The sequence below is a fragment of the Rousettus aegyptiacus genome, unplaced genomic scaffold (assembly GCF_014176215.1).
Source record: "Rousettus aegyptiacus isolate mRouAeg1 unplaced genomic scaffold, mRouAeg1.p scaffold_m13_p_19, whole genome shotgun sequence".
Lineage (NCBI taxonomy): Eukaryota > Metazoa > Chordata > Mammalia > Chiroptera > Pteropodidae > Rousettus > Rousettus aegyptiacus.
Genome location: NW_023416294.1, coordinates 1,041,563 through 1,068,458, shown reverse-complemented (window position 1 = coordinate 1,068,458; position 26,896 = coordinate 1,041,563).

Here is a 26,896-nt window from a genome sequence, read left to right as displayed (position 1 = left end):
CAGAAAACACTTAATTTACTCCAGAATCTGGCCTACTTGTTATTGGACAAGTGACGTGCACAAAAAATTCCAATTCCCCTCAAAAGTAAAAGTCCCTGTGTAAAACTGTGACATTTTATATTTCATAGATGTTTTTACCATAATTTAGGTTTTTACCATAAAGATTTCCTTAATATTTGTTACACCTATTATAGTTATTCATTTATGGAATGACAGAAACAAGGTTATATTTTATCATATGTAGATAAACCTGGAATTGAACTCTTTTGGGGGTAATTTTTAAAATTCTGTTTTAATATATAATTTCTGTTCATGTGCAATAAAAATACACACATCCATCGAGATAGAGATTAATTTCAGCCCTTATCCCTAAGAGTTGTACATTAAAGTGATCTTTACATTCTTCTATGGCTTTAGCTGCACCTTTATGCTAAAGCAATTCCCAAAATACAGTTGTCAGTTATAAAAACTGATTGTCACTTCGTGATCTTAATCCTTTCCCTTTGTCATTTGTCTTCCAAAGTCTTCTATAATCTAGTATCTATCAAAATGTCCTCTGATTCGAGATAAATTTTTGCTTGTTTCTGTGTTCTCATTTATTTGTTTTGTTTGGTTTTTTAGACTTCACATATAAATGAATTCATAAGGTATACATTTTCCTCTTTCTGACTTATTTCGCTTAGCATAATATTCTCTATTTCTTCCATGTTTTAAAAAATGGTAGTATTTTAGTTTTTCTTATGGCTGAGTAATAGTTTATTGTATATATGGACTACAACCTTTTTAAAAATTTTATTGTATTAGTTACAGGTATACAGGACATTTATATAGTTTCTGAAACAATCCCACTAACTGCTCTTACTCTTCTCTGGCTTTTCACTTAGCCAATATGTTAATGTTAAGTGCACTCCCTATGCTGTGCTCCCATCCTCATGATCATCTATCAACTAATAATTTACACTTTTTAAACACTTCACTCCATTCTCCCAGCCTTCCAACCCCCCATCCCTTTGGTGTCATAATTTTGTCCTCTATGCTAGAGAGTCAGTTTTTGATTAGTTTGCTGTTTTTGTTCCTAGATTACACTTATAAGTGAAATCATATGGTATTTACCTTTCTCTGTCTGACTGATTTCACTCAGCATAATAATCTCCAGCACTGCCCATGTCATTGTGAAAGGTAGAATTTAATTTCTTTAACGGCTGAGTAATATTCCATTATGTATGATCCCTAACTTTTTTATTCAATTGTCTCTTGATGACCATTACAGTACATCTATATCTTGGCTATTGTAAATTGTTCTGCCATGAGTGTAGGTGTCATGTTTTTTAATCCAATTTTCTAGTGCTACGTAACATGTGTTAGTTACCTTGGCTATTGTTAATGTTATAAATAAATTATAATTGTAAATGCATAAGTGTTTTTGAATTATCATATAGTTGTTTTTTTTTTTCTAAATCCTCAAAAGTGCAATTTCTGGATTACTCTTTTTTTCTTTTTATAATCTTTGTTTAAATATTTTTTCTGATGAGTATTGCTACCACAGCACTCCTGACATTTTGTTTGCATAAAGTATCCTCTTCCATTCATTTACTTTGTGTGTGTGTGTGTGTGTGTGTGTGTGTGTGTGATTTCCATCAGTAGTGGATCTCATTTACCCTGCATGTGTAAAGCAAGTCCTGTTTTTACAGCCATTTGCCATCTTATGTCTTTTGATTGGAACATTTCATACATTTACATTTAAATCAATTGTCAATAGGAGTACAATTACTGCCATTCTTTAATTCATATTTTTTCATCTGTTTTCCATATGCTTCTTAAAGAAGTTCTTATAACATTTCTGATAATGCTGGCTTGACAGTGATAAATACCTTCAGCTATTGCTAGTTTGGAAATATCTCTATAATGGCTTTAATTCTAAAATGATAGCCTTGTTGTGTAGTATAATTTAGGTTGTAGGTCATTGCTTTTGATTACTATGACACCTAATCCTGAATATAAAATTCACACTTAGCCTAGTTCTAACCGTAACTCTAATCCTAAAACTAAACTGAAAACCTAATATTCAACCTTAAACTAAACCTAACACTGACACTTATTATAAATCTAAACCTAAAGCAAATTCTAAATTCTAACACAAATTACCCTTATGATAATCCAAACCATGCACCATTAAACTAACACAAAACATAACCCTAATGGTAACCCTAACTGATACCTACTATATCTTACCTTTTCCCTGGTACCTACCATAACATTTACTATTTACTCTCACTCTAATTCCCAATGAAAACATAATTTGAAAAGCTAAGTCTAAGCCTAACCTTAATCAGAAACTCAATTCTAAACCTAATTCTATCCTGATTTAAACCCAAGTTTTAACATGAAAGCTATCTGTAAACCTAAACTTAAACCTAAATGTAAACTCTATCCTAAATCTAACATTAACTTTAACCTGAACCATAGACCTTAATGTAACCATAGCTCTTCCTAAAAGCCTAAAACTAATCCTAATTTAAATTCATATATTGTTTTCAAAGCTGACAATCTCTGTCAGAGACCTTAAACTTATGGATATCTCAAAATATTACCTAATCCGTAAGTTTAAACATAAATCTTACCCTAACATGGATCTTGTCATAACACTAAAACTAACGCTTAATTAACCAAAACCCTAATGTCAAAGCTAACTCAAGCCATAACTCTAACCTTAATCCTATCATACATTTAACCCCTATTCTATTTCTAAACTAAACATTAACCCCAACTTTAACACAACACTGAAACTCAGACCTAACCCTAATTCAAAAACCAATCCTAACCCTAAACCCTAATTTAGCCCTATTCTAACCCTAACACTTACCCTGACCATAATTTAAACTAAACCTATAATCTCAAAGTTAACTCTAACCCTAATTATAACCTAAACCTAATCAGAAACTCAAACATAACTCTAACCCTAAATGTAACACATAAACTACCAGCAAACACCCACACTAATCTGAATCCAAACCTAGTCCTTGCACTTATATTCACTGTAACATAAACCCTAATTTTAAGTCAAATCTTAAAGTCAAAGGAACTTGTAACTCTACATATAAACTTAAGCCTCCTCCTAATTGTCAACTCATCTGTAAACTTAACCTTCACCATAAAGAAAATCTAACCCTTAATCTAACATTAACCCTAAATATAACCAAAACCCTTACCTTAAAACTAATTCCAACACAAATTACAAGTAAAACACAAAGCCTAAACTGAAATGTCACACTAACCCTATACCTAACTCAACACAAAATATAAAAGAAATCCTAACCTTCACCCCAACTCTAAAACCAACCATAACCCAAATTGTAATGCAAAACCTAAGTTCTTTACCTAATACTCAACCTAGCCATAAACCTAACTTAATGCAAACTCTAACTTCAAAGATAACAGTAACCCTAATCAAAAACCTAATTTTAAACTTATCTATATCATAACTCTGATCTAACTCAGAAATCTAACCTTAACTCTAGAGTTAAATTCAAACTTATCTTAACTCTAACACTAACTCTAAATGTAGACATCAGACTCACCATAACACTAACCCTAACCTTATCTCTAACAATAAGCCTCATTTTTGGCCCAACCCAAAACCTAACCCAAACCCTAACCCTAACAATAGTTCTTATTACAAACCTAACGCCAGACCAAATCCCAAGTTAAACCTAATTCTTCCCTTAAAACGAACTCTATACCTCATTTAACCTTAACAGTAAATTAAAACTCAACTCCCAACTAACTCTAAATCTAACTCTAAACCTAAAAACTATCATAACCATAACTCAAAATATAACCCTCACATAACCATTTTCTTCAGCCTAACCATTGTACTGACCCTAACCCTCATCCTAACCATAAACCTAATATTAACCTAATGCTAACTAAACCCTAACTCAACAATGAACCTAACCCAGCAACTAATCCTAATGTCTACCAAATAATAATGCTAACCAAAACCATAACTCTAACTTTAACTCAAACCATGATACTATTCATAACCCCAGATCAAAACTGAACTCAAACCTTAACACTACTTGTAACCCAAAGTGCAATACCAACCAAGCTGAACATTAGACCTAATCTTAATAGTAACCATCACCAAAACCATAATCTTAAATCTAAACTTAAATTGAACCGTAACCCTAACTAACTTCAAACACCAATCCAAACTCTAACACCACAATCCAAATGATAAACTAAACCATACATTAATCTCAATGAGAAACCTAACCATCATTGTCACCTAGACTTACATGCTATCCTTTAACATATAGTTGATTCTAAACAGAATCGTAAACTAAAGCTAACTTTAACACTTAACTTTCTAAACTCAATCCTAAACCTACATGTAACGCTAAAGCTGTCCCTAATAGCCATAACTTTAAGGCTAAAAGTAAACCTAACCCTAACTTTAAATTCTAAATTCTAACCCTAAACCTCAATCCAACCACAAACCTAACATCTAGCCTAATCCTAACCCTAACCATAATTTTAATGTTAATCCTACTATAAAGCTAAACTGAACCATAAACCTAACCCTAATACTAATTCTAAAATTGAACCAAACAAATCATTATGATATGCCAGTCAAATGACAGAGTACATAAACACTGTGCTTGCTCCCCCCAGAGACCATATTAAAATTACAAATAAATTATAGAACAATCACTTTTGGGAAGAAACTGAAGACAAGCTGAACAGAAGGTACGTTACTAAGGATATAACTAAATAGCCATGTGGAAACTTGTAGGAGGGCCAGAGATGCAGAGCAGGGCTCCTCCCACAACCATGTGTGGACACAAATATCAAAAAGGATATCCAAGCTGTGAAGTTCGCCCTGGAGAAGCAAGCTTCCCCACCTCCACACTGGGCCACCAGTGCTGGAAAGAGGGCTCCCCACAGCCGGCTGTGAAAATCAGTAAGGATTACACCCGTCTGGGTGAGCTGGCAGGCTGCTGGAAACCCAGCTGTGCCCTAAACATCCTACATATAGACTCACTCTCTCACAGTCTCATGTGAAGCTCCAGAAAAGAGACAGAAGCTTAGAAGATGCCTGTGACATATACAGAGAGACTATATCATGTGATATCAGGATAAGGACTGGAGGGACAGCCATCATTGGCCTTGGCTAAAAGGTCTTTTCTCATATAGCCAGTAGGCAGCTGCCATATTCCTCTTTTGAAACAAGCTGCACAAGGTGTGCACATATAGGTACACACCAAACTGGAATCTGTATTAATCTGGTGAACTCAGTTTATGCCCACCTAGTGACTCCCTGAAATTCTGATCCAGAAAACCCCTGATGTTCTAGCACCTGCTATTCTCCCTGGGAAGTAAGCATGAGTCTGTACTGCCGAAGTCACTAATTTACTCCCTAAGGTACATAGGTCCAAGACACGGTAGCTGGACTCAGGGTGCACTTTAACCCTTGTTGAGCATCCCCATTCCTGGTATTGGTGACTTGTGGCCTTATTTTGCAGCTTGTCCTCTATCACATGTCTCTGGGCCCAACATAGGCAGCTATATAACCTAAGGCAAGTGCTCAGTGTCGGTTAACCTGAGTAGTCAACAACAGTCAAGGATAAGCTACAACAAGAGGATGCACTACTCTCACAAGAGACCCTCCTAGAGCACCTGGCTCAGGTGATGAGGAAGACTATACCTGTGGGCCCTACAGCACACCTACTACATAAGGACATTCTACTAAAACTAGAAAGGTGACAAATCTACCTCATGTGAGGAAACAAATACAGAGCAGTAGTGAAATGAGGAGAGAAATAAACAGACCCAAAATTTTTTAAAAAGGGAAAATAAATCTTTACAAAGTGTTCTAAACAAATGGAATAAGCAATCTACCAGATTCAGAATTCAAAATGCTCATAAAAAGTTTATTAACTTACGGGAACAGTAGATAAATGCAGTGAGCATTAAAATAAAGATGGAGTAAAAACAAAATCAAGGTAGAAGTCATTAAAAAACAGTCATAAATGAAGAAATTATAATAAAAATATACTTTCAGGAGTCAACAGCAGAGAAAATGAAGCAGAAGATTGGATTGGTGTTTTGGAACTAAAAGTAGCAGAAAACACCCAATCAGAACACCAATAAGAAAAAAAATGTTTTAAATATGAGAATAGTTTCAGAGGCCTTTGAAACAACATCAAATATCATGACATTTGCATAATAGAGGTATCAGAAAAAGAAATGGGACAGTAAGAAAGCAAAAGTTTCTTTGAAGAAATATCACTGCATGCTTCCCTAACCTGACAATATCATCACCATCATCATCATCACCACCATCCCCATCATCATTTCTAAGCCCAAGAAGCACAGAGAGTCCTGAACAAGATGAACTCCAAGAGGACCATACCAAAACAGATCTCACTTAAAATGTCAAAGTTAAAAGAGAAAAAGATAATCTTAAAAGCTCCAAGAAAAAGCAGTTAGGTTATCTATAGGAAAGCTCCCATAAGAATGTCAACTGAAATACCATGCTCATGAATAGGAACATTCGGCACCATGAAATCATCCATACTACACAAAACGATCTATAAAGTCAATGCAATTCCTATCAGGATGCCAATGGCATTTTCCCAGGATTAGAACTAAGAAGTCTAAAGTTTACATGAAACCAAAAAATATCCCATGTAGCCACAGCAGAATTAAGAAAGAAAAAGTTCAAGGCTCTACAATACTTGATATCACACTAGGCTACTAGGCGTAAGTAATCAAGATAGCATGTTATTGACATAAAAATAGAAACATCAATCAATGGAAGAGAGTAAACTTAACCAACTCCTTTGTGGTCAAAATATTCTGCAAAATATTCAGTGAGATAAAAGTATTTTCTTTAATAACTGGCATTGGAAAAACTGCACAGATCCCTTTTTTTATGCCATGTACAAGAATAAACTCAAAACAGATTAAAGACATATGTCAAACACAAATTAATAAAACTCCCAAAATATAACATTGGTGGTAAACTTTTGACATCATTCTTGGACATTTTAGGTTCTGAGATGCATTTTCAGACTAGAAAAACAACAGGAAAATAAACAAATGGTGCTACATCAAACTACATCAAAAATGACGCATAGCATAGAAAACCATAAAAAAACTAAAAGACATCCCATAGAGCGAGAGAAAATATTTGCACATGATATATTCAATCAGAGGTTAACTTTCAAAATATATTAGAAACTCATGCAGTTTGACATCAGAAAACCATTTGATTAAAAAATGAGCAGAGGAACTGAATAGGCATATATCTGAGGAGGATTTACAGAGAGTCAACAGACATATCAAAAGATGCTGGACATCTCTAATCAATAGTAATGTGCAAATTAAAACACAAGGAGATATCACCTCTCACCTGTCAGATGATGGCCATCATCAATAAACCAACAACAAACAAGAATTGGAGAGGATGCAGAGAAAGGGAACCCTTGTGCACTGTTGATGGAGTTGCGAAATGGTGTAGCCTCTGTGGAAAACAGCTTGAACGTTTCTCAAAATTTATTAAGAAAAATTACCTTTAGATTCTGTAAAAACAAAATAACAAAAGATTCCCATATCCAGAGAACAAACTGATGGCTTCCAGTTGGGAGGAGGATTTGGGAGCTGAGTGAAAGGTGATGACATTAAGTACAAGTTGGCAGTTACAAAATAAGCACAGGGACATTAAATACAGCACTAGGAATACCGTTAATAATTTATAATAAATGTGTATTGTGCCAGATGGGAACTATATTCTTCAGGGGATTACTCCATTAATTGTATGAATATCTATCCAGTATGCTATGTGCCTGAAACTAATATAATATGTAATGCCAACCCTAGATAAAAACAACTTTCTTTAAAGTTGAACTTCTTAGTGATCTAGAAATGTTACCATTGATTATTTGTTTAGAGAAATCTAAAACACTCATTCAAAAAAAATATATGCTCTACTATATTTATTGCTACATTAGTTATAATAGTCAAGATACGGGTTTAATCCAACAGTCCATCAAATGACTACTGGATTTTTTAAAAGTCAATGAAAAATGGATTTATCCTGAACTTTGCACAGTTTGCCAGCTCTGGGTTATCTGAACTATTACTTACCTTTTGTCCATTTTTACACCAACGTTTCATTGCATGGAATGTACTTACACAAAAGTAGAAAGGATATTTTTTCTTTGAAGATTGCAGTGAACAGCTAGACTGTGAAGACATTATAGGAACATTCTTAGCCATTATGTTACCCATGCAGTGGAAATTTTACTCACCTCATTATTATATGCAGCACCAATGAGGCAGCAGGTGAACTTTGTACATTATAACTCTCCACTCAGCCTCCCATATCACCATACTGAAATGCATCAGCTCAATCCACTTAGGTGATTAGACTTTATTTCAGTGTGAAATGTGAATCCAGGATGAATCCCTCTAGAAAGATCTTTTCCGGGTTCTTATTTTTGTGAATTTCTCTGCAACCAAGTTCAAGGGAATTGAGTTTTGGATGTATCTTTTCTACTTAAAAAAGGCTTTTCACAGTCCATCAATCTGTGACATCAAGTGTGTCTGAGCATGAGGGGAAGCTAATCACACCTTTTAAAAATCTGTTTCCACCCAAGGGTCTGGACAAGACAAGTAGATATTTTCAATACTAACATTTATTAAGCATAATTCTTACGTTTATTTTATACTTGTCATAGGAATATTGTTCTTAGGATTCTGATAATTCGAGATTCACTGCTGTTGCAAGCCTCTCAATTCCCCTGTATTTTGATTGCTTATTTTGTCACCATTATTATTATGAAGGTGATTTATATGTATTGACTGGTTGTAATGGTTAGCCTTACTCAGGCATGGACAGCTAATTTCTTCATCAGAATTTACAGGTGATTTCAATTGTTGACCTTCTTACAAGATGTTAAGTGTAATTTCCTAAGCCCCATACCAACCATAATCATAGTGACTCACTAATACACCCTGTTCTAACTTTAGTTCTACTCCATATTTTACTTTTAATAAGACTTAAACCCCCAAACCCCCAATTATTAGCTAATGTGTTTGTCTGACCCACTTATGAACAGACAGTTAGGAACCTGTCTATTAACTTAGGTGACATTGTTAATGATGTTGACACCTCCATTGCAGCACACACAAAAAATGGCTGTTGTTGCTTTAGTCAAGGTCTTAAGAGATATTTGAATTGCTGCAGGCCATCTGTTCACAGGATAAGGTAATGTATCCATGGTACTTAATGGATCTGGTTTTGTATGTCTAAACATTTGTGTCTCATGAAGTAGAAACTTATTTATAAAGTAACAGAAAGGAAACCACTTGCCTCTTTAGATTTTTCTGCTCATGGATCATTTCAGTTGTGTGGCAACAGGGATAGGTTTATAATTTGGAAAAAAGTAATACAATTTGGTTTAATAATTCTAATTGCGTTTGATATTATTAACTTTAATTCTCCTATGTGGCATCCCCAATTTTGTAGTAAGTGCAAAAAGAAAGCTTATGCTAACATTATATTTACTTTACAGACTGAACCTAGACTTTTCCAAAAGAAACAATACTTTTTGAAAATATTAAAATCATCAGTAGGTGACTGATGACCAATCCCAACCTCTTGTTGCTCAAAATTGGCCAAAGACATCCTATCACATAACATAATCCTTGGATGTGCATATTCTGTGTGACCCATCCTTCTAGAAATAGGACTTCACCAGCAATGCAGAACAAAGCAAGTGAAAAGCCATCTGAGGGTGGAAAGCTATTTGAGGATCATTAAAATCATGCAGATTTTTATCAACTGTGCTTTTACTATGATATTTATTTAAAAAGGAGAAATGTCCCCAAATATCTGAGATGTTCTAAATTAACTACATATGGGTTCATTAATCCATACATCCATTTATTGTTTAAAACATTTGTCTTTTACACTCTATATGATAAAATGTAGATCCAAATGAAAAAGTAAAAATGGCCTTTATATTTTTCCATGCGAATTCACTTACCAGTGCTTTTTAAAAATTTACTCGTAGCTCACCTTTTTTCCTATTTTTTTAAATTTCAACCTGAAAGACTCTCTAATTATCTCTTGTAGGAAATGTCCTCCTAGTAAAAACTTGCTCAGCATTTGTTTAATTGATAATTTCTTAATTCTCCTTCAGTTTCGAAGAACAATTTTGTTGGATTTGAAATGTTAATGTCTGTGCTTACTTCAGCCATCTGTTTTGCCTTTCAATTCCACACATTCTAAAAGCTTGTAATGTGTGCGAGGATCCATCATATGTGATGAGTCACTTCCTTTCACTCTTTTAGACTAGTGAAGCTGTTGAAATAAGATTATACCCAAGTGAGTATGATCTTTCTTATCTTAAAGAGCCAAAATTCTTTCTTATCTTAATTTTAAAGCCACTCTCTTTATTAAGGATCATCCTGGTTTTGCAAGTCCCTGAGTAGATTCCAGAATTCTGAGAATTTAATACTGACAGTTTTTGATAGCTTAATCATTGTTCTAAAGCAAGAGTATGGAGTTTAGGGTTCCCTGCTTGCCATCCTCAGTGATATTCTCCATTTCCGCTGGTTCAGACACTTCTTCTAGTATTTATATCCTTGATGCTCTGATTCTGATGCTCCCTTTGTTTTGTCATAATAGTCTTCAATTTGCTCTTTTCTAGTCATCTGTCATCATTTTCTCATCTCAGTGCTTGCGTAGAGTAGTTTTGCTTACTAAGTAAATAACAGTCAATGATTCATGGTACAACTTATTAACTTTTTCTTTTAAAATGTTTAAAATGTTTCTTATTTTAACACACTTTTCTACTTGCAGATTTAATTTTTCATCTAATTATCATGTTTGGTTTATTGTTTTTCTAAACAATTATTCATTCATAGAATCAATCAGTTTACACATATTTCTCTTATCTTCACTGGCAGAGTGAATTGTCTTTATGAGCAATACATTTTTCCTTTAGGTCTGATTCCCTAATATTCTGGAATTTTCTTATACAAAGTTTAATTCTTTATTCAATCTATAGGGATTTAAGCTGTTATATATTGATGGTAACATCTGACTACTTACTTTATTTTTTAGCAATTCTGTAGTGACACAGTTATTAATCCTACTGGTACAAGAACTTTTGGATTTTATTTTATTTTTTATTTATTTATTTTTATTTTTTAGGTGAGACAACCCTTGGTTGACCTCAAATATTTCGAGGACCTTGTCAGCTTATAATTCCTTATTTTTTATTTTTTACATCTACAGCACCTGGTCTGCCTAGGTGGTCTCCTTTCCAAGTACTAACCATGCCTGACTCTGCTTAGCTTCTGAGATCAGTCAGGATCAGGGTTGTTCAGGGTAGCATGGCCATAACTGAGAACTTTTGGATTTTAAAGATATGGTTGATTTTATCATTTAACTTGTGTCCTAAACGAAGAGAAGGGTATCGTTGCTATGTAAGGAGATTTAGAAATATTTATTGACAAATGTCCTAATAAGCAAGCTGAGCTTCTAGGTTTCTGGAGGAAAAAAAGTTTTTGTGAATCACTTTGAAATTATCTAACAAATCTTAGGTGTGACCTAATTTTATTATACTATTGCATGGTTGGTCTTTATTAACTGTAAAAACAAATGTTTCCATAAAATAATTTTTAGAAGACAGTATTTCTTTCTTTACCTAGTTGTAACCTAAAATTTTAGAAACTCCTCTGCTTGTTATTTATTACAAAGTTAGTGATTGCTTTAGTTCATTGAAAAGACTCATAAGAGTAAAGAGAGGCTCATTATTTTTCTTATTATTATTTTGAGAAAAGCTTATCTTGCTCCTACAAAATATAATAATTTTAAATTTTAAGTACTTCTCTTTCATTAAAATGCTTTTAGAACATTCAAAAATATCTATCAAATAGATATTCGTTGTTTTTTTTTAATAAAATTAATCTAACAGATGGATACATATTATAAATTTTTTAACTGGGGATTTACATAATAAATATCAAATGTTACTTTTTCCATTTCTTGTTTATTGAAACATATCAAGGGGAGGTAGTGAGGATATTGAGGTTATGGAAATATTAAAAAATGTATTTTACCTTTTATTTACCTTTCCATTTATCTGACCATGATCCTCTGTATTTTGTTTGATTTTTTGTTATGAAAGTCAACACCCCTAATTCTCAGGTAATGTACTTCATTGAGAAAAAGGTTTCTACCCATTACATGTATTTGAAAATAGAGCAGCACATAGCAAATTGGTTTTTACCTTTTAGCAAATAAGTAGGTTGAGAATTCCGTTGGTAACAAGAAGTCACCGATAAAGAACTGAAGGAGTTACAAGATAAACCAATGAATTTAGTTAAGGAAAGGTGAGTAATTTAGGTAAGGTAAGTAGTTCCTCTGATGTGCCTATTTAAATGCTTAAATAATATTTAAAAATGTGGAAGATGCTTAAAGAACTGATATACACATCCCAACATAAATTGAAATTAAGTAAATTTCTGTTGAAGTGAAGCACTGACAACTGAAAGCTTACCATTTGAAAGTTTACAATTCAGTGTCATTAAATAGTCACATAGTTGGCAGCTGTCACCATTTATTATGTTCCAGAACTTTTTCATTACCTGAATATAAATGGCTTACATGTTAAACACTCATTTCTCATTTCCTTGTTACGTATATAGCTTCTTCTAACCAATAACTTAATTTCTCTCTCTCTCTCTCTCTCTCTCTCTCTCTCTCTCTCTCTCTCTCTCTGTGCTTATTCTGTACCGCCTATACAAAGGCAATTAGCTATTAAGTCACCTTTTGTGTTTGGTATGTTTCACTAAGCAAAATGTTTTTAAGGGTCATCCATGTTGTAGAATGTGTAAAAACTGTATTCGTTCATATTACCTAACTTTATTTTATTTTATGGAATTAACAATAGCTATTGGCTTTTATAAATGGTGCTTTTATTTATATCATTTAAAAATATAGTTGATAAAAATGTTCTATTTAATGTATATGGTTTTTTACATTTTTAATTTTCCAAGTCTAACTTTAAGGTTATTTTTTTAAAGATTATATGGAAAAATGTTTTTGAAGCCTTCTACCAAAAAGATTTAGCAAACACCTAGGTTAGAGTGCATCAATCGATGCAGAAAGTCGTTGCTGTGAGAGCTTAAACAAAATGTGTGTCTTCACCTATAATTGACTTGTTTCTTACTTTGTGATTTGTGTGCTTTATGTATTTGGTGGAAATTTATGATTTCATTCTAATCTTTTTCTCTAAATTGCTCATTAGTTTATTTTTTATGTCTGTTTAATTAGTTCTTTGGAATCATGTAATAGGGTCGTCTATAATTTAATAAGTTGTTAATACAAAGGAAAAGATCTTGAAGGAAATAAAAGCCATATTCCAGTGAATGCAGGGATGATAAGATAGTGAAACAGCCTATTGTTGATATGGAGGAAGTTTTAGTGGTCTGCCTGCCCCAACTCACAGCTCCACACAAGCCACGTTCAGGTTTGTTCTAAGCAGCTGGCCTCAGTTTCTGGTATGATTTCTTGAGACCAGTGTCTGTGGATTGCTTCCTGAATCTTAACATGTGGCTGCAGAGGGGCAAAGGCTGGGGCTAAAACTGGCCTGCAACTGATCCCCATTCAGGACTGTGCCATCGGACACTTACCACACAAAGCCATGCTAATAAGATTTGGACACTTAGGAGCTTTGCTAAGTACAAAGAAACAGACACAGAAGGGCAGTGAAAATGGGAAGACAAAGAAGAAAAACCATATGAAAGCATAGAATAGAGCTCCAAGAACAATGGAGTGAAGCTGTCTAACAGATGCAAAGTTCAAACACTGGTTATAAAGATACTCAATGAATTTGGGGGTAGTGTAGATGCATTCAGCAGGGACTTTAACAAAGTTATTATAAACAAAAGTATGAAAACAGGAATTATGAAATATAACCAGTTAGAAATGAAGAACACATTTCTGGAATGAAGTGTATATTAGGGGGAAAAACAGAGTGGATAAAGAAGATCAGACCACCAATATGGAGGATGGGGAAGCCAAGGACACTCAAACAGAATGGCAAGGAAAAAGAAGCCAAGTGTTTAATAATCCATGGAGCCTATCGGACACAATTACATTTAAAAATATCCATTCCATGGGGTAACTGAAGGAAAACAAAAAGTTGAAGTGCAACTTGAAAAAATAATTACAGAACAATTCACTAATTATGGAAATAGACATACAAATCAGGAAGCTCAATGAGTCTCAAGAAATAGGGACCCAAAGAGGACCACCACAAGACATATCCTAATTAAAATGACAAAGGTTAAATACAAAGAAGGAATCTTAAGAGCAGCAAAAGGAAAATAGTTACTGATGTATAAAAGAGCACACAGAAGACTGGCAGGTGATTTCTCAAAAGAAACTATGCAGGACAGAAGGGCTTGACACAATATATTTGACATGATGAGAACCCAGGCTCTACAACCAAGAATACTTTCTCCAGCAAATCTATCATTTTGAGTCAAAGAACAGATAAAGAGCTTCCCAGTCAAAAAAAAGCTAAAGGAATGTATCAACATTAAGCCAGTACTACATGAAATGTTGGAGGTACTTACTTCTTTCAGAAGAAAAACATGTATCAAAAACAGGAATAAAGAATGGTGATAACTATATTCCTACTAACAAGTACCTCAAATGTAAAAAAAATTAAGTGCTCCAACCAAAAAGTAGAGTTGCTGAATGGATCAGAAAACAAGACCCCTAAATGTGCTACCCACAAAAGACTTACTTCAGATTAAAAGACACACACAATCTAAAGAGAAAGGGATAGAAAAAGATATTGCTTTCATGTACCTAGAGGGTATTGTGCTGAATGAAATAGGTCAAACAGAGAAAGATAATTATCAGATGATTTCAAGTTCACGAGGGGTCTAAAGAACAAAATAAACAGTAACAGCAAAAAACGTTTTTAAAAAGCAGTAATAAACTTCTAGACACAGAGAACAATTGAGGGGTACTATATTGGAGGGGGCTTGGAAGGACAGAAAAAAAGACAAAGGGTTTAAGAGATACAAATGGATAGTTGAAAAATAGATATGCAGATGTAGAGTGTAGCATGGGGGAGTTGGTTAGCAAAGTACTAAATATGTAAGGAGGAAGAAGGGTACCAGATTAGTGGCTTGATCATTTGGGAGTCATGTAGACCTCTGATCAACTGAAATGAACAACTATAATTGAAAACATACTCATTGAATTGTATAATGTAAATATGAATAACAATTGTCCCTCATATTTCGATAAAGCTAGAGGGGAAAAAATCAAATCCACAACCAATGTTACCTAATGTTTCTGAGAGTCATGAATCTAAGGATAGAATAGCTGGATTTTCTTATAAAATTCTCTCAGTAGGCATCAGGAATTATTTCACAGATTGAATGTTGGAGCATTTCCATTTGTGGTTCACCGTTTGTTACTGTTCATATATTTTATTGTGGATCATAAACTTTTTTCTTGATATTTATATTTCTATATCAATTTTAAAAAGAAAGTTTATTTTTACCCACATGACACCATTTCCAGTGTACTACTTCTCTGTAGATCCAGATTTACATCTGGTATCACTTTTCTTCTACAAGAATACCCTTTAACATTTGTCACAGTGTCGGTTTTTCTGGTGGTGATTCATTGAGCTTTTCAATTTAAGCTTGAAATTGTCTCTATTTTGTGAGTGTGTTGAAAGATATTTTTGCAAGGTGTAGAGTTCCAGATTGACATGCTTTTCATTGCTTTAAAGCTGTTGCTCACATTATTGTTTACAAGAACCCTGCTGTCATTCTGAGCCTTGTTCCTCTGTAGGTAGCACGTTGCTTTTCTCTTGCTGATGTTAAGCAATATGATTAGAATGTATTTTAAGGTAGTTTTTTCCCCATTATTTCTGCTTATTGTTTATTAAATTTATGTCCTCTGTAGGTTTATAGTTTTATCAAATAAGTTAGTAGTCACAATTTTTTTCAAAAAAAAAAATACTTTCTCACTCTCTTCCACCTGACGTCTTTCCAGAAACCCATTATGTGTTATTAAGCCACTTGAGTTTTTACTTTTTGACTCTTTGTTGTATATTGAGTATTTTCTTTTATTGTGTCCAATTTGCTCATCTTTAGGTATGTTAATTTGTTAATCCATCCATTGTATAAAATCAGCAGAACATTAACATTAAAAGTGCTGTTAGAAATATGCTCATATGTCAAAAAGAATCTCTAGAAATTCATGACTACATTAAGAACATACTTGGAAGATTTTAAACACACAAATTGCTATGGGTGGAAACTCCACATAGTCAACCCAGTTGGCAAGTTTTGGAAGCAATAATAATCCTCAAATTTATGAGTTTCTGAAAATAAGGCATAGACCCATAATCTGGTAATATTTTTAAATACCAGTTTATTTTTTTATACTATACATACAGAATTTTTTAACATTTTATTATTTTTTCCCCTTCCTCGCTCCCCCTCCCTTCTGGTAATGACTAGTCCATTGTCCATGTCCATGAGTTTCTGTTTGTTTGTCCTATTCATTTGTTGCTTTTAGGTGTATATCCCACATATGGGATATCATGTGATTTTCAACCTTTTCTGTCTAGCTTATTTCACTTACTATGATTATTTCAAGGTCCATCCATGTTGTCACAAATGTCAGTATTTCATCTCTTCTTATGACTGAGTCTTATTTCTCTGTATATATGTACCACAGTTTCTTTATCCAACCATCTATCATAGGACACTTTGTTTGTTTCCATGTCCTGGCCACTGTGAATGATGCTGCTATGAACATTAATGTGCAAATATCTTTTTGGATATGAGTTTTCAAATCTTTGGGGTAAATATTCAGGAGAGGGATTGCTGAACCATATTGCAGATCAATTCTTAGTTCTGTGAGGAACCTCTATATTGTTTTCCATTGTGGCTGTACCAATTTGCAGTCCCACCAACAATGTATGATAATTTCTATTTCTCGACAACCTCTCCAAGAGGGTGTTTTTACTTGTCCTGTTGATCATAACTATTCTAACAGGTGTGAGGTGGTATCTCATGGTGGTTTTGATTTGCATTTTCCTAATAGCTAGTGATGTTGAGCATGTTTTCATACATCTGTAGGTCATTTGTATGTCCTCTAGGGAGAAGTGTCTGTTCAGGTCTTCTGCCCATTTTTGATTGGATAGTTTGTTTTTTGTTATTATTGAGTTGTATGAGTTTTTTGGTGTGTTTTGAATATCAGGCCCTTATCAGAGATATTGCTTGAAAATATATTTTACCTTTCAGATGGTTGTCTCTTTACTTTGTTGATGGTTTCTTTTGCTGAGCAGAATCTTTTTAGTTTGATATAGTCCCTTTCATTTATTTTTGCTGTTACTTCCCTTGCCTTTGAGATCAAATTCATAAAATCCTTTTTAAGTCCACGGGCCTTGAGTTTTGTTCCTATGTTTTCTTCTATGCATTTTTTGTTTCATGTCTAATATTCAAGTCTTTAATCATTTTGAGTTAATTTTGGTGTATAGTGATATACAAGAGTCTAGTTTCATTCTTTTGTATGTGGTTTTCCAGTTTTCCCAGAACTGTGTATTGAAGAGGCTTTGCCTTCTTCACTGTGTGTTTTTGGCTTCTTTGTTGAAAATTATTTGCCCATGTAAATATGGGTTTACTTCTGGACTCTTGATTCTGTTCCACTGGTCCATGTGTCTGTTTTTCTGCCAATACCATGCCGTTTTTATTACTGTCACTTTATAGGATAATTTGAAGTCGGGTAGAGTGATGCCTCAAACATTCTGCTTTGTTTGTTTGTTTGTTTGTTTGTTTGTTTTCTCAGAATGGCTTTGGCAATTTGGGATAGATACTCCCATCAAATCTGATGATTTTTTGTTCTATTTCTTTAAAAAATGTTGATTGGATTTTAATGGGGATTACATCAAATCTGTATAATGCTTTAGGTAATATGGTCATTTTAACTATGTTGATTCTTCTAATCCAAAAACACAAAATATCTTCTCATTCTCTGTATCTTCTTTGATTTCTTTTAACAAGGTCTTATAGTTTTCATTATATAAGTCCTTTACTTATTCTGTTAGACTTATTCCTAGGTATTTTATTCTTTTTGTTGCAATAGCAAAAGCAATTATTTTTTCCAATTATTTTTCTGACAGTTATTACAATATAGGAATGCTATAGATGTTTGAACACTGATCTGGTATACAGAAACTTTACTGTATTTTCTTATTGTTTCTAGTAGTGTTTTTGTAGAATCTGTAGGGTTTTCTATATAGAGAATCATGTCATATGCAAACAGTGACAAGTTGACTTATTTGTTTCTTATTTAGATGTCTTTTATACTTTATATCTTTTGCCTGATCATACTCTCTAGGACCTCCAATGTTATATTGAAAATCAATGTTGATAGAGGACAGCCTTGCCCTGTTCCTTTTCTTAAAGGAAAAGTTTGGGTTTTTTTACCATAAAGTATAATGGTTGAGTGCTTACTATGTTAAAGTACTTTCCTTCTTTACCAATTTTGTTAAGTTTTTTTTATTATCATAAATGGATGCTTTATCTTGTTGAAGGCTTTTTTTGCATGTATTGATATGACCATGTGATTCTTCTTTTTAATCTGATCATGTGATATATCACATTAATTGATTTGTGTGTTTAATCATCCCTGTGAAGCCCACTTGATCGTGGTGTGTTCTCTTTTAAATATGTTGCTGTATTTGATTCCCTAGTATCTTCCTTAGGATTTTTGCATCTGTGTTCATGAGAGGTATTGGTCTGTAGTATTCTTTTTTGTGTTATTTTTACCAGGTTTTGGTATCAAGGTATTATTGGCCACATAAAATTGGAAGATATTGCCTCCTCTCCAATATTTTGAAGAGTTTGAGCAGAATAGGTAATTAAATGTTTTTTCAATGTTTGGTAGAATTCACTGATAAAGGTGTCTGGTCCTGGACTTTCACTTTTTAGTAGGGTTTTTATGATCCTTTCAATTTCCATAGTGCTGAATGGTCTATTGAGATTTTCAAGTTCTTGATGAGCCTAAGAAGGTTGTTTTCTAAGTACTGGTCCATTTCTTCTAGGTTACTAAATTTGGTGTTATATACTATTTTCATAGTATTCCTGCATGATCCTTTGCATTTCTGAAGTGTCTATCATAATTTCCCCTCTTTCATCTATGATTTGTGTCCTTTCTCTTTTTTCTTTAGTGAATCTAGCCAGGAGATTGTCAATTTTACTAAGCTTCCCAAAGAACCAGCTCTTTGTTGTATTTGGTTTTTCTATTGTTTTTTATTTTCAATTTCATTTATTTCTGCTCTAATTTTGATGCCTTCATTTATCCTGCTGACTTTAGGATTTATTTGTTTTTCCTTTTTGAATTTTTTAAGATGACACATTAGGTTGTTTATTTGGGCTTGTTCTTATTTTTGGAGGTAGGCCTGTAATGATATGAATGTTCCTCTTATGACCACTTTTTCAGTGTCCCAAAAGTTTTATATCTTGTACTATCATTATAATTTGTTTTTATGTATCTCTTGGTCTCTTTTATTTCTTCTCTGACCCAGTTATTCTTCAGTAGCATGTTGTTTACTCTCCATGTATTTGTGGTTCTTTCTGATTTCTTTTTACAATTCATCTATAGCTTCAAAGCATTATGTTCAGATAATATGGTTGATATGATTTCAACCTTCTTATATTTGTTGAGGCTAATTCTATATTCCAGTATGTGATCGATTCTTAAGAATGTTCTATGTAGGATGGAAGGCTCTCGGTCTAATGTACCATTTCAGGATGTTATCTCCTTATTGATCTTCTATTTGAATGATCTGTCCATATCCAACAGTGAAGTGTTTAGGTCCCCTACTATCATAGTGTTTTGGTCTGTTTCTTCCTTTAGTTCTGTTAGTAATTGCTTTCTATATTTTGGGGCTCCCTGATTGGTAGCATAGATATTAATGTGTTATGTCTTCTTGATGCATGATTCCCTTTATCCTTATAAAGTGTTCCTCAGTATCTTACTTTACCTTTTTATTATTTTGAAGTCTATTTCATCTCATATTAGTACTGCTACTCCTGCTTTTCTCTAAATGCCATTTGCTTGAAATATCATTTTCCACACTTTTACTTTGAGCCTATATTTGTCTTTGGAGCTGAGATGTGTCACTTGTTAGCAGCATATGGTTTGGTTTCGTTTTTTGAATCATATTGCAACTCCGTGTCTTTTTATTTGGTGAGTTCAGTCCATTACTTCCTAGCTCTTATGTTTCTTTTTATTTTTGTTGGCTTTTTCTGTCCTTCTTGTTTTATATTATATACTTCTGTTCTAAATATTTGGTCTGTGTTAGAAATATGAAATGGATAGTTATATATATACAATTGTCCTTTTTCTTCTGCACATCTCTTATTTCCATTCTTCTTTGACAGTTTGGATCTTTGAATCCTCCCATTTTCAGTCATTGTTGTCTGTTTGTCCATCTGTATCCTGAACATTCATTACTATCTCTCTAAAGCAAATCTCTTCTTATTTTAAGCTTATGATGCTGTGTTCTTAGTAAGGGTTGCACTCCTTTGCTTTTATTAGCCTGTTAATCACCTTACTCCTAATTATGCATTCTTTTTTGTCTTTTTGTTCTAGGTGAGCTGACCCCTTTTAGTATTTCCTGTACTACAGGACTTGTCGTGGAGAATTTCCTCAATTTTTGTATATCTGGAAATATGTTTATTTCTTCTTCATATCTAAAGGAGAGAATAGCTAGATACATTATTCTGAGCTGATATTTCCTTTCACTTAATAGTTTGAATATTTGATTCCACTCCTTTCTGGCTCATAAGGTTTGTGCCAAGGAGTCAGACAATAATCTAATGGGTTTTCCTTTATAGGTTGTGAGTGGGGGAGGCATGGTGAGTATGTGAGCTGCTTCTCTTGCTTTTCTCCCATCTTCTTGTGTTACTGGTTGTCATAAATCTTTCCTTTGCTGTTCTCTCACTTTTTTTTCTCTACAATGTAAGTATTGCTTTTAGTGCATATTTGTTGCATACTAAATACATAGTTTACTTCATTTGTTATTGTCCACTTCTGTTGGAAGCCAGGCTGCCCAAAGTCAGAGGAAGCCCCTCGCCTGAATATAGGAAGGACTCAGACCTGTAAAGATAAATGTCAAATGTCGTTCTTGACATTGCCCGGGGGACTAAGGTTCCAGGAACTGGAGACAATAGTATAATCCTTTCAAAACAGCTAGCGCTTTGCTCACATTATCAAGATAGATAAAGTTAAGAAGTTAAGACGTCTTGTGATTAGGTAACTCCCGCCTAAAGCTACATGTTCCCTCCCTTAAACCTGCCCCTACATATGTAACCCCCCTACTTACAATAAACGAGACTTGATCAGAAAGCCTGTCTTGTCTCCATTCTTTGCACCTCTTATCCCCCTTCTCCTTCAGTCCTAGGACCTCCGTTGACAGTCCCGTGGGCCGGGACACACTTCCCCCATCCTTCTGATGTCCTTTTACTGTTTCAGTCATTGCTGATGTGGGCCTACAGACTGTGGAAGCATGGTTGATTATAGAGGGTTCTTATCTGGGAAGGATTTTGTCAAGTTCAGTGTTGTTTTTGCCTACTCTGAGTCTGTCTTTTCTTTCCTTTTGTCATGAAACTAAGAGGCACTTCTCTATAGACATTTGGAATACATGAGGTTGCAGAAGAATGGTTCCTATCCTTGCCTAGTGGGAAGACATAGAGTAAATGAGCAATTCTCAGAATGTGGTGTGAGGTCTACAACACACTTTCATGAAGTTCACAAGAGCACAGTCTTTTTAAGAGAAATACTAAGATATTATTGGTGTATTTTATTCTAAGATTATCAGGTGAAAGTGGAATTGATCACTTCACTTTAGAAAGCTTTTGCTAACTCAGTGACACAGTAGCACAGTATCTCACAGAGTTTGGCCAATGACCAGTTAGTTCATGATGATGCCAAATTATGCATAAGATCCTTTCAAAATGCAAAATAAAATAGTACAGAAATCCAGAGTTTAGCCTGCAGGTAAGCTTTAAATCACTATCACTTCTTTAGCTTTGATTTAAAAAAAAATACAACATTTATTTGGAAGCAGTGTTAAAATATTCTATGCGATAGACTATCTCTTTACACTGCAATAGAAGAGAGATTAGATTAATGGCAGTAGCAGTTAGAAGAGTCCAACAGTCCTGAGAGATTGTGTGACTTAAAACAGATTTGCAGAAATGTTACTACAGTTTGACTGTTGTTACTGAAGTTTTGTATTGGATAATTGTTTCTCGTGTAATGAAATAATTCCACTTTCCGCTAGATTAGTAATATTTTTTAATTTTCTCAATTTAAGTTTCTAATACAGTCAACATTGGCAACCAAACCACATGTACCAGAAGTTCTTTTTAAGACTGATATGTCATAGAATTTCTGCATTGGACAATAAATAGAGTAGCAAAGTAGATTGTTAACACTGGAAAGTCAAAAAGTACTGTAAATGGCAACGGTGAAAAATGAAGAGTAGAAAGTGGGATAGAGGGAAGTTTGCAGTGTAGTGAAGGAAGTCCTCATTGGAAAGGTGGCTTTTCCACAAAAGCTTGTGATGATGTAGGAGAATAGGTAGATATAGAAGAGTGTACCAGGCAGAGGTAGCAACCTGAACAAAACCTGAAGATGATAATTTGCCTTGGTTATAGTTGAAGAACAGAGAGATCAGATGGAGGAGACCATGGTAGGAGATGAAGTGGGAGAAGTAGCAGTGGCCCGTTCATTTCACTCTAAGCGAAAGTGGTAGACAGCAGAGGTGTTTTGAGCAGAAGAGGAAGGTACTTGACTTAGGTTTTCACTGGATCTATTTGTTCTTGTACTAGGATCTTGGATTTATTTGTGTGAATATACCCTAATTCTGGGTGCTCTTAAGTTAAAACAAAAATAAGTGAGGTAGACAACAGAACATATATCTGACCCGCTCTTTTGTTTGTGTCATTGTTTCCTTTTCTACTCACCCCCTGCCTCATTTGTCACATCCTTAGCTGTATTTGCCATTCCTATCTCTTCTGCTAAACCAAGGACTTCCTGAACTTGGAGCCTAGGTCTTACCCATCATCAGATAAATCAGTCCTCAGGAAACCTTTGCACAGATTTGTTCCGTGACAGGTTTGTTCAGTGAATAACAGCTCTGTTTCTCTGTGTGCATCCAGAAATCAAAGTCTGACACAACTGCTGCAGCCGTGCGCCAGTTAAATCCACACATCTGCGTGATGAGCAGTCAGGACCCTGTGGGCCTGACACAGAGCACATCTATGATGATGACATTGTCCAAAATCTGGATGGTGTGGCTAGTGCCCTGTAAAGTGTGGATGGCCGTGAGTTTGGAGTCGGATTTGTCCCTCGTGACCTATCTGATGCATCCCTCCCTGCATTTGCCCACCCCTGCATGTATGGACCACAGGCATGTATGGACCACTGCTGTGTCTTTTACTATAAGCCACAGGTCCATGGGGCACAAAAGGCAATGTACAAGTGGTTATACCATTTTTGACATAGTCATATAGCTCCAGACAGGACCCTCCTGAGAAGACCATTTCCATGTACACACTGAAGAACTTCCTCAATGCTATTGAGCACACCCTGCAGGTGATCAGCCTTGGGTTGAAAGGAGAGGTAGAAGACACACCTGTGCATGTAGGTGGCACTTGGTCACCAACCTCTTCTTCACCATATTCAGATGACACAGTCTCAGAGTATGTAACCTGTGCCTGTTTCTCAACTTTCTTCACTCACTTTATATGCAGTAGCTTATCCTTTTTGAATGATTCATGTTTCAACTTTAAAACTTTTGTTTTGGAAACACACAGGGAAGTATTTTATGTAAATGAGTATACGTCTGAAAAGTAAATAGTACTGTGTTCTTGCTAAGCATAATTAATTTTCAATATCATCCTTGCTCGTTATAATAATTCCTAACATCAGTTCCATATGTAGATTCCCTTCACTATTGCCCAACACATGTTTAACAGCTGGTTTGTCAGGATAACTGTTTGTGCAGTGCACATACATGCGGAGCAGCATACGTATCCTCTAGACAGACAGATAAACATACCGAGAGAACTGGCACTCAAAATCTAACCAAAATTTTAGTCCTCTTTCAATCTAAGAAAATCCATTGTACTATCAAAGTGATTGTTAATACAATCTTTGAGGCTAGGTCTAGTCCAGGGTAGGAGAAGAAATACTTTGATCTTTCAGTTTCCTTCTACTCCAAGAGTTGCAGGATAGACGTATTTATATTTGTGCCTTCGTCACCCTCTCCATCCCCCCTCCATGTGTGTGTGGTAGATGCTCTGTTACTCTCTGGCCCATGTGCAGGAAGGCCTATACAAAGCTTTTACAATAAACTTCTCATAAAGCTCTTGGACTTGACCTCTTTGTGCTTCAGATTCCTTATCTCTGAAATAGGGCTGACAACAGTATTTTTCACAAAGCTTTTGTGAAGCACTTCTCACTGGATATATACTTGACTTTAAATATGTACAAGTTGCTCATTCTTTCATATCAACCTCATAGGGTGTAATAATACTGTTACAGTATATCTTTTGAAATGAGGGTAAGAGTTGAAAGGTTTTATCTTGCATGTATACTATAAGTAGCATACCATGTCAGAACTGGGATTTGAACTCCCAGTATTAAGATGCTCCAGATCAGTTTACCCAATGATTGTATTTACTGACCTCATAAGTCTCAGAGGGCAAAACCTTTGTCAAGTTTTCTGCCCAGTCCCCATGGCCAGATAGAGATCATTCATGCTTTTTTTTTTTTTTTTGTATTAACATTTTACTTTTTTACTGAGGCATAACAAACATGTTGGGGATAATGTATCTACATCTTAAGAGTTAAGTTTTGCACACATATACACAAGTGTAACCACTATTGAGGTCAAGGTCACAGGTTTTTGAATTCAGGTGATGAGGGCTTGGGAAGTTAGAGGAGCCCCATTGGGAGGTTGGTTTCCTCTGTTCCACTTCCAATATAGGCATGTTTTTCCTGTTTGCTTTATTCATCGGTGGTCTTTCTCATATCTTTCAAAATCCATTTTGTCTCTCATACCCGATATAATCTATTTACTCTATCTGCAGTGGGCTTGGGCAACCAGCAGAAAATGTCAACCAGTATCTCACATGAGATATCCCATCTGTCCATATGTTCCTTTAGTCATTTTCCAACCAGCCAACCAAGGCATGCTGTAACTATTATAATCCTTGGCACCTGGCACGGTTTGTGATTGACTGAACAAATGCTTGAGCCATATGCTTTTGTTTAAGGGTTCGGGACTAGTTTTCCATGGAGCTAATCCTATTCCTGGGGCCTCTGATCCCTGATAGAGACTCCTTGTGCATGGAGTTCACACCGTGGCTGGTAGGTACCCACCCCCTGGAGGTGCTGGAGGCCGTGCAGCACAGCCTGGTGGTGCAGCAACCACACACCTGGGCTGACTGCATGACCTGGGCTTGCCACCACTAGCACACCTAGTACTCCAGCAACATCCAGCAGCTGCTGCACAACTTTCCTCCTGACCAAGTATTACATACTTGCTGGGTCCTGCAAATAGGGAGTTTGCTATAGGGTGTGGACATGGTTCACTCCAGTTGATCTAACCATGGCAAGTGCACCAAGGCATGGGGCTCTATTAAAATAATTAAGCTTGTGCTTTGTGGTGTTGACTGCCTCTTCCCCCTTACCTCATGCACTTTGCCTCAAGCAAGAGACTTGGTTTTTCTTTCCCTTACCTGCAGTATAAGGTGAGTCATATTCTATTCCCAATCCCATTGAGGGTACAGAGATCATAGGAGAGAACTTTGGGAGTTAAGAGTACAACAACTAAGTGCAAGTGAGTCCCTGCTTCATTTGATCTGGGGCAAGTCACGTGTTTTCTATTTGCACCTCATTAGTTTCAGGAGTACTGATGGCTTATTTCATGAGAGTTTTGTGAGAATTAACTGAGATTTACTCAGTTACTAGGTTAATTAAGTTAATATAGTAGCTGGCAGTCCGTAAGAGTGGGTGAGTAATTCTGTATCTGGCACAAAACACATGCCCTTGGATAGTGAGTTGGGACCTCAGGGCTGAAACCAGGAGTCAGAATCATCAGAGACCTCTCAAATTCTGCTTACCCAAATTCTGCCCACCCAAAACCATTCAGTTCCCTTATCTAACCAACTCAAGAGCCCCGTCTTCTCTTGGGCCACTGGGCAGGCTGAGGGAAGCCCTAAGTGTTGGGTGTGAGTCTCAACTTCTAGTTACACCACTCTGTTAAGTTTCTCCTACCTTCTTTGCCCCATTTTTCCTTCCTCTACTGCTTTCTACCTCTCTGACTCTCTTCTCTCTCACCCCCAGAATGACAGAAATTATGAGCTTTGTGTCAAAAGGAAAGCTAGTAAGCATATGTGGGCACTGGTGCATGAGATTTGATCCACAATAGTGAGGGCATTGAGATCCACTACATATGTTACACCATCTAGCCTCTGCTAATGTCTTCACTCACCTCCCACATCCTTTCTCTTTCCGCGCAATCCCTTCTAACTCTGCTGGCCCTCTTCACATTAGTTCCAGTTCATTCCAGTCACATTCCTACTTAGCATAAGTCTGAAAACCTTTATGAAGAGCCCTCTGCCCTCCTCAGGCATTATTTCAACAGACTCCTAGTAGTCATGGCAAAAAGTTGGGCTCAAATAGGCCCACAGGCCTACATTGTTTTGAGAATTTTTTTAACTTCTTGTTGCCTTCTAGTGTTTAGAATTGGAATTC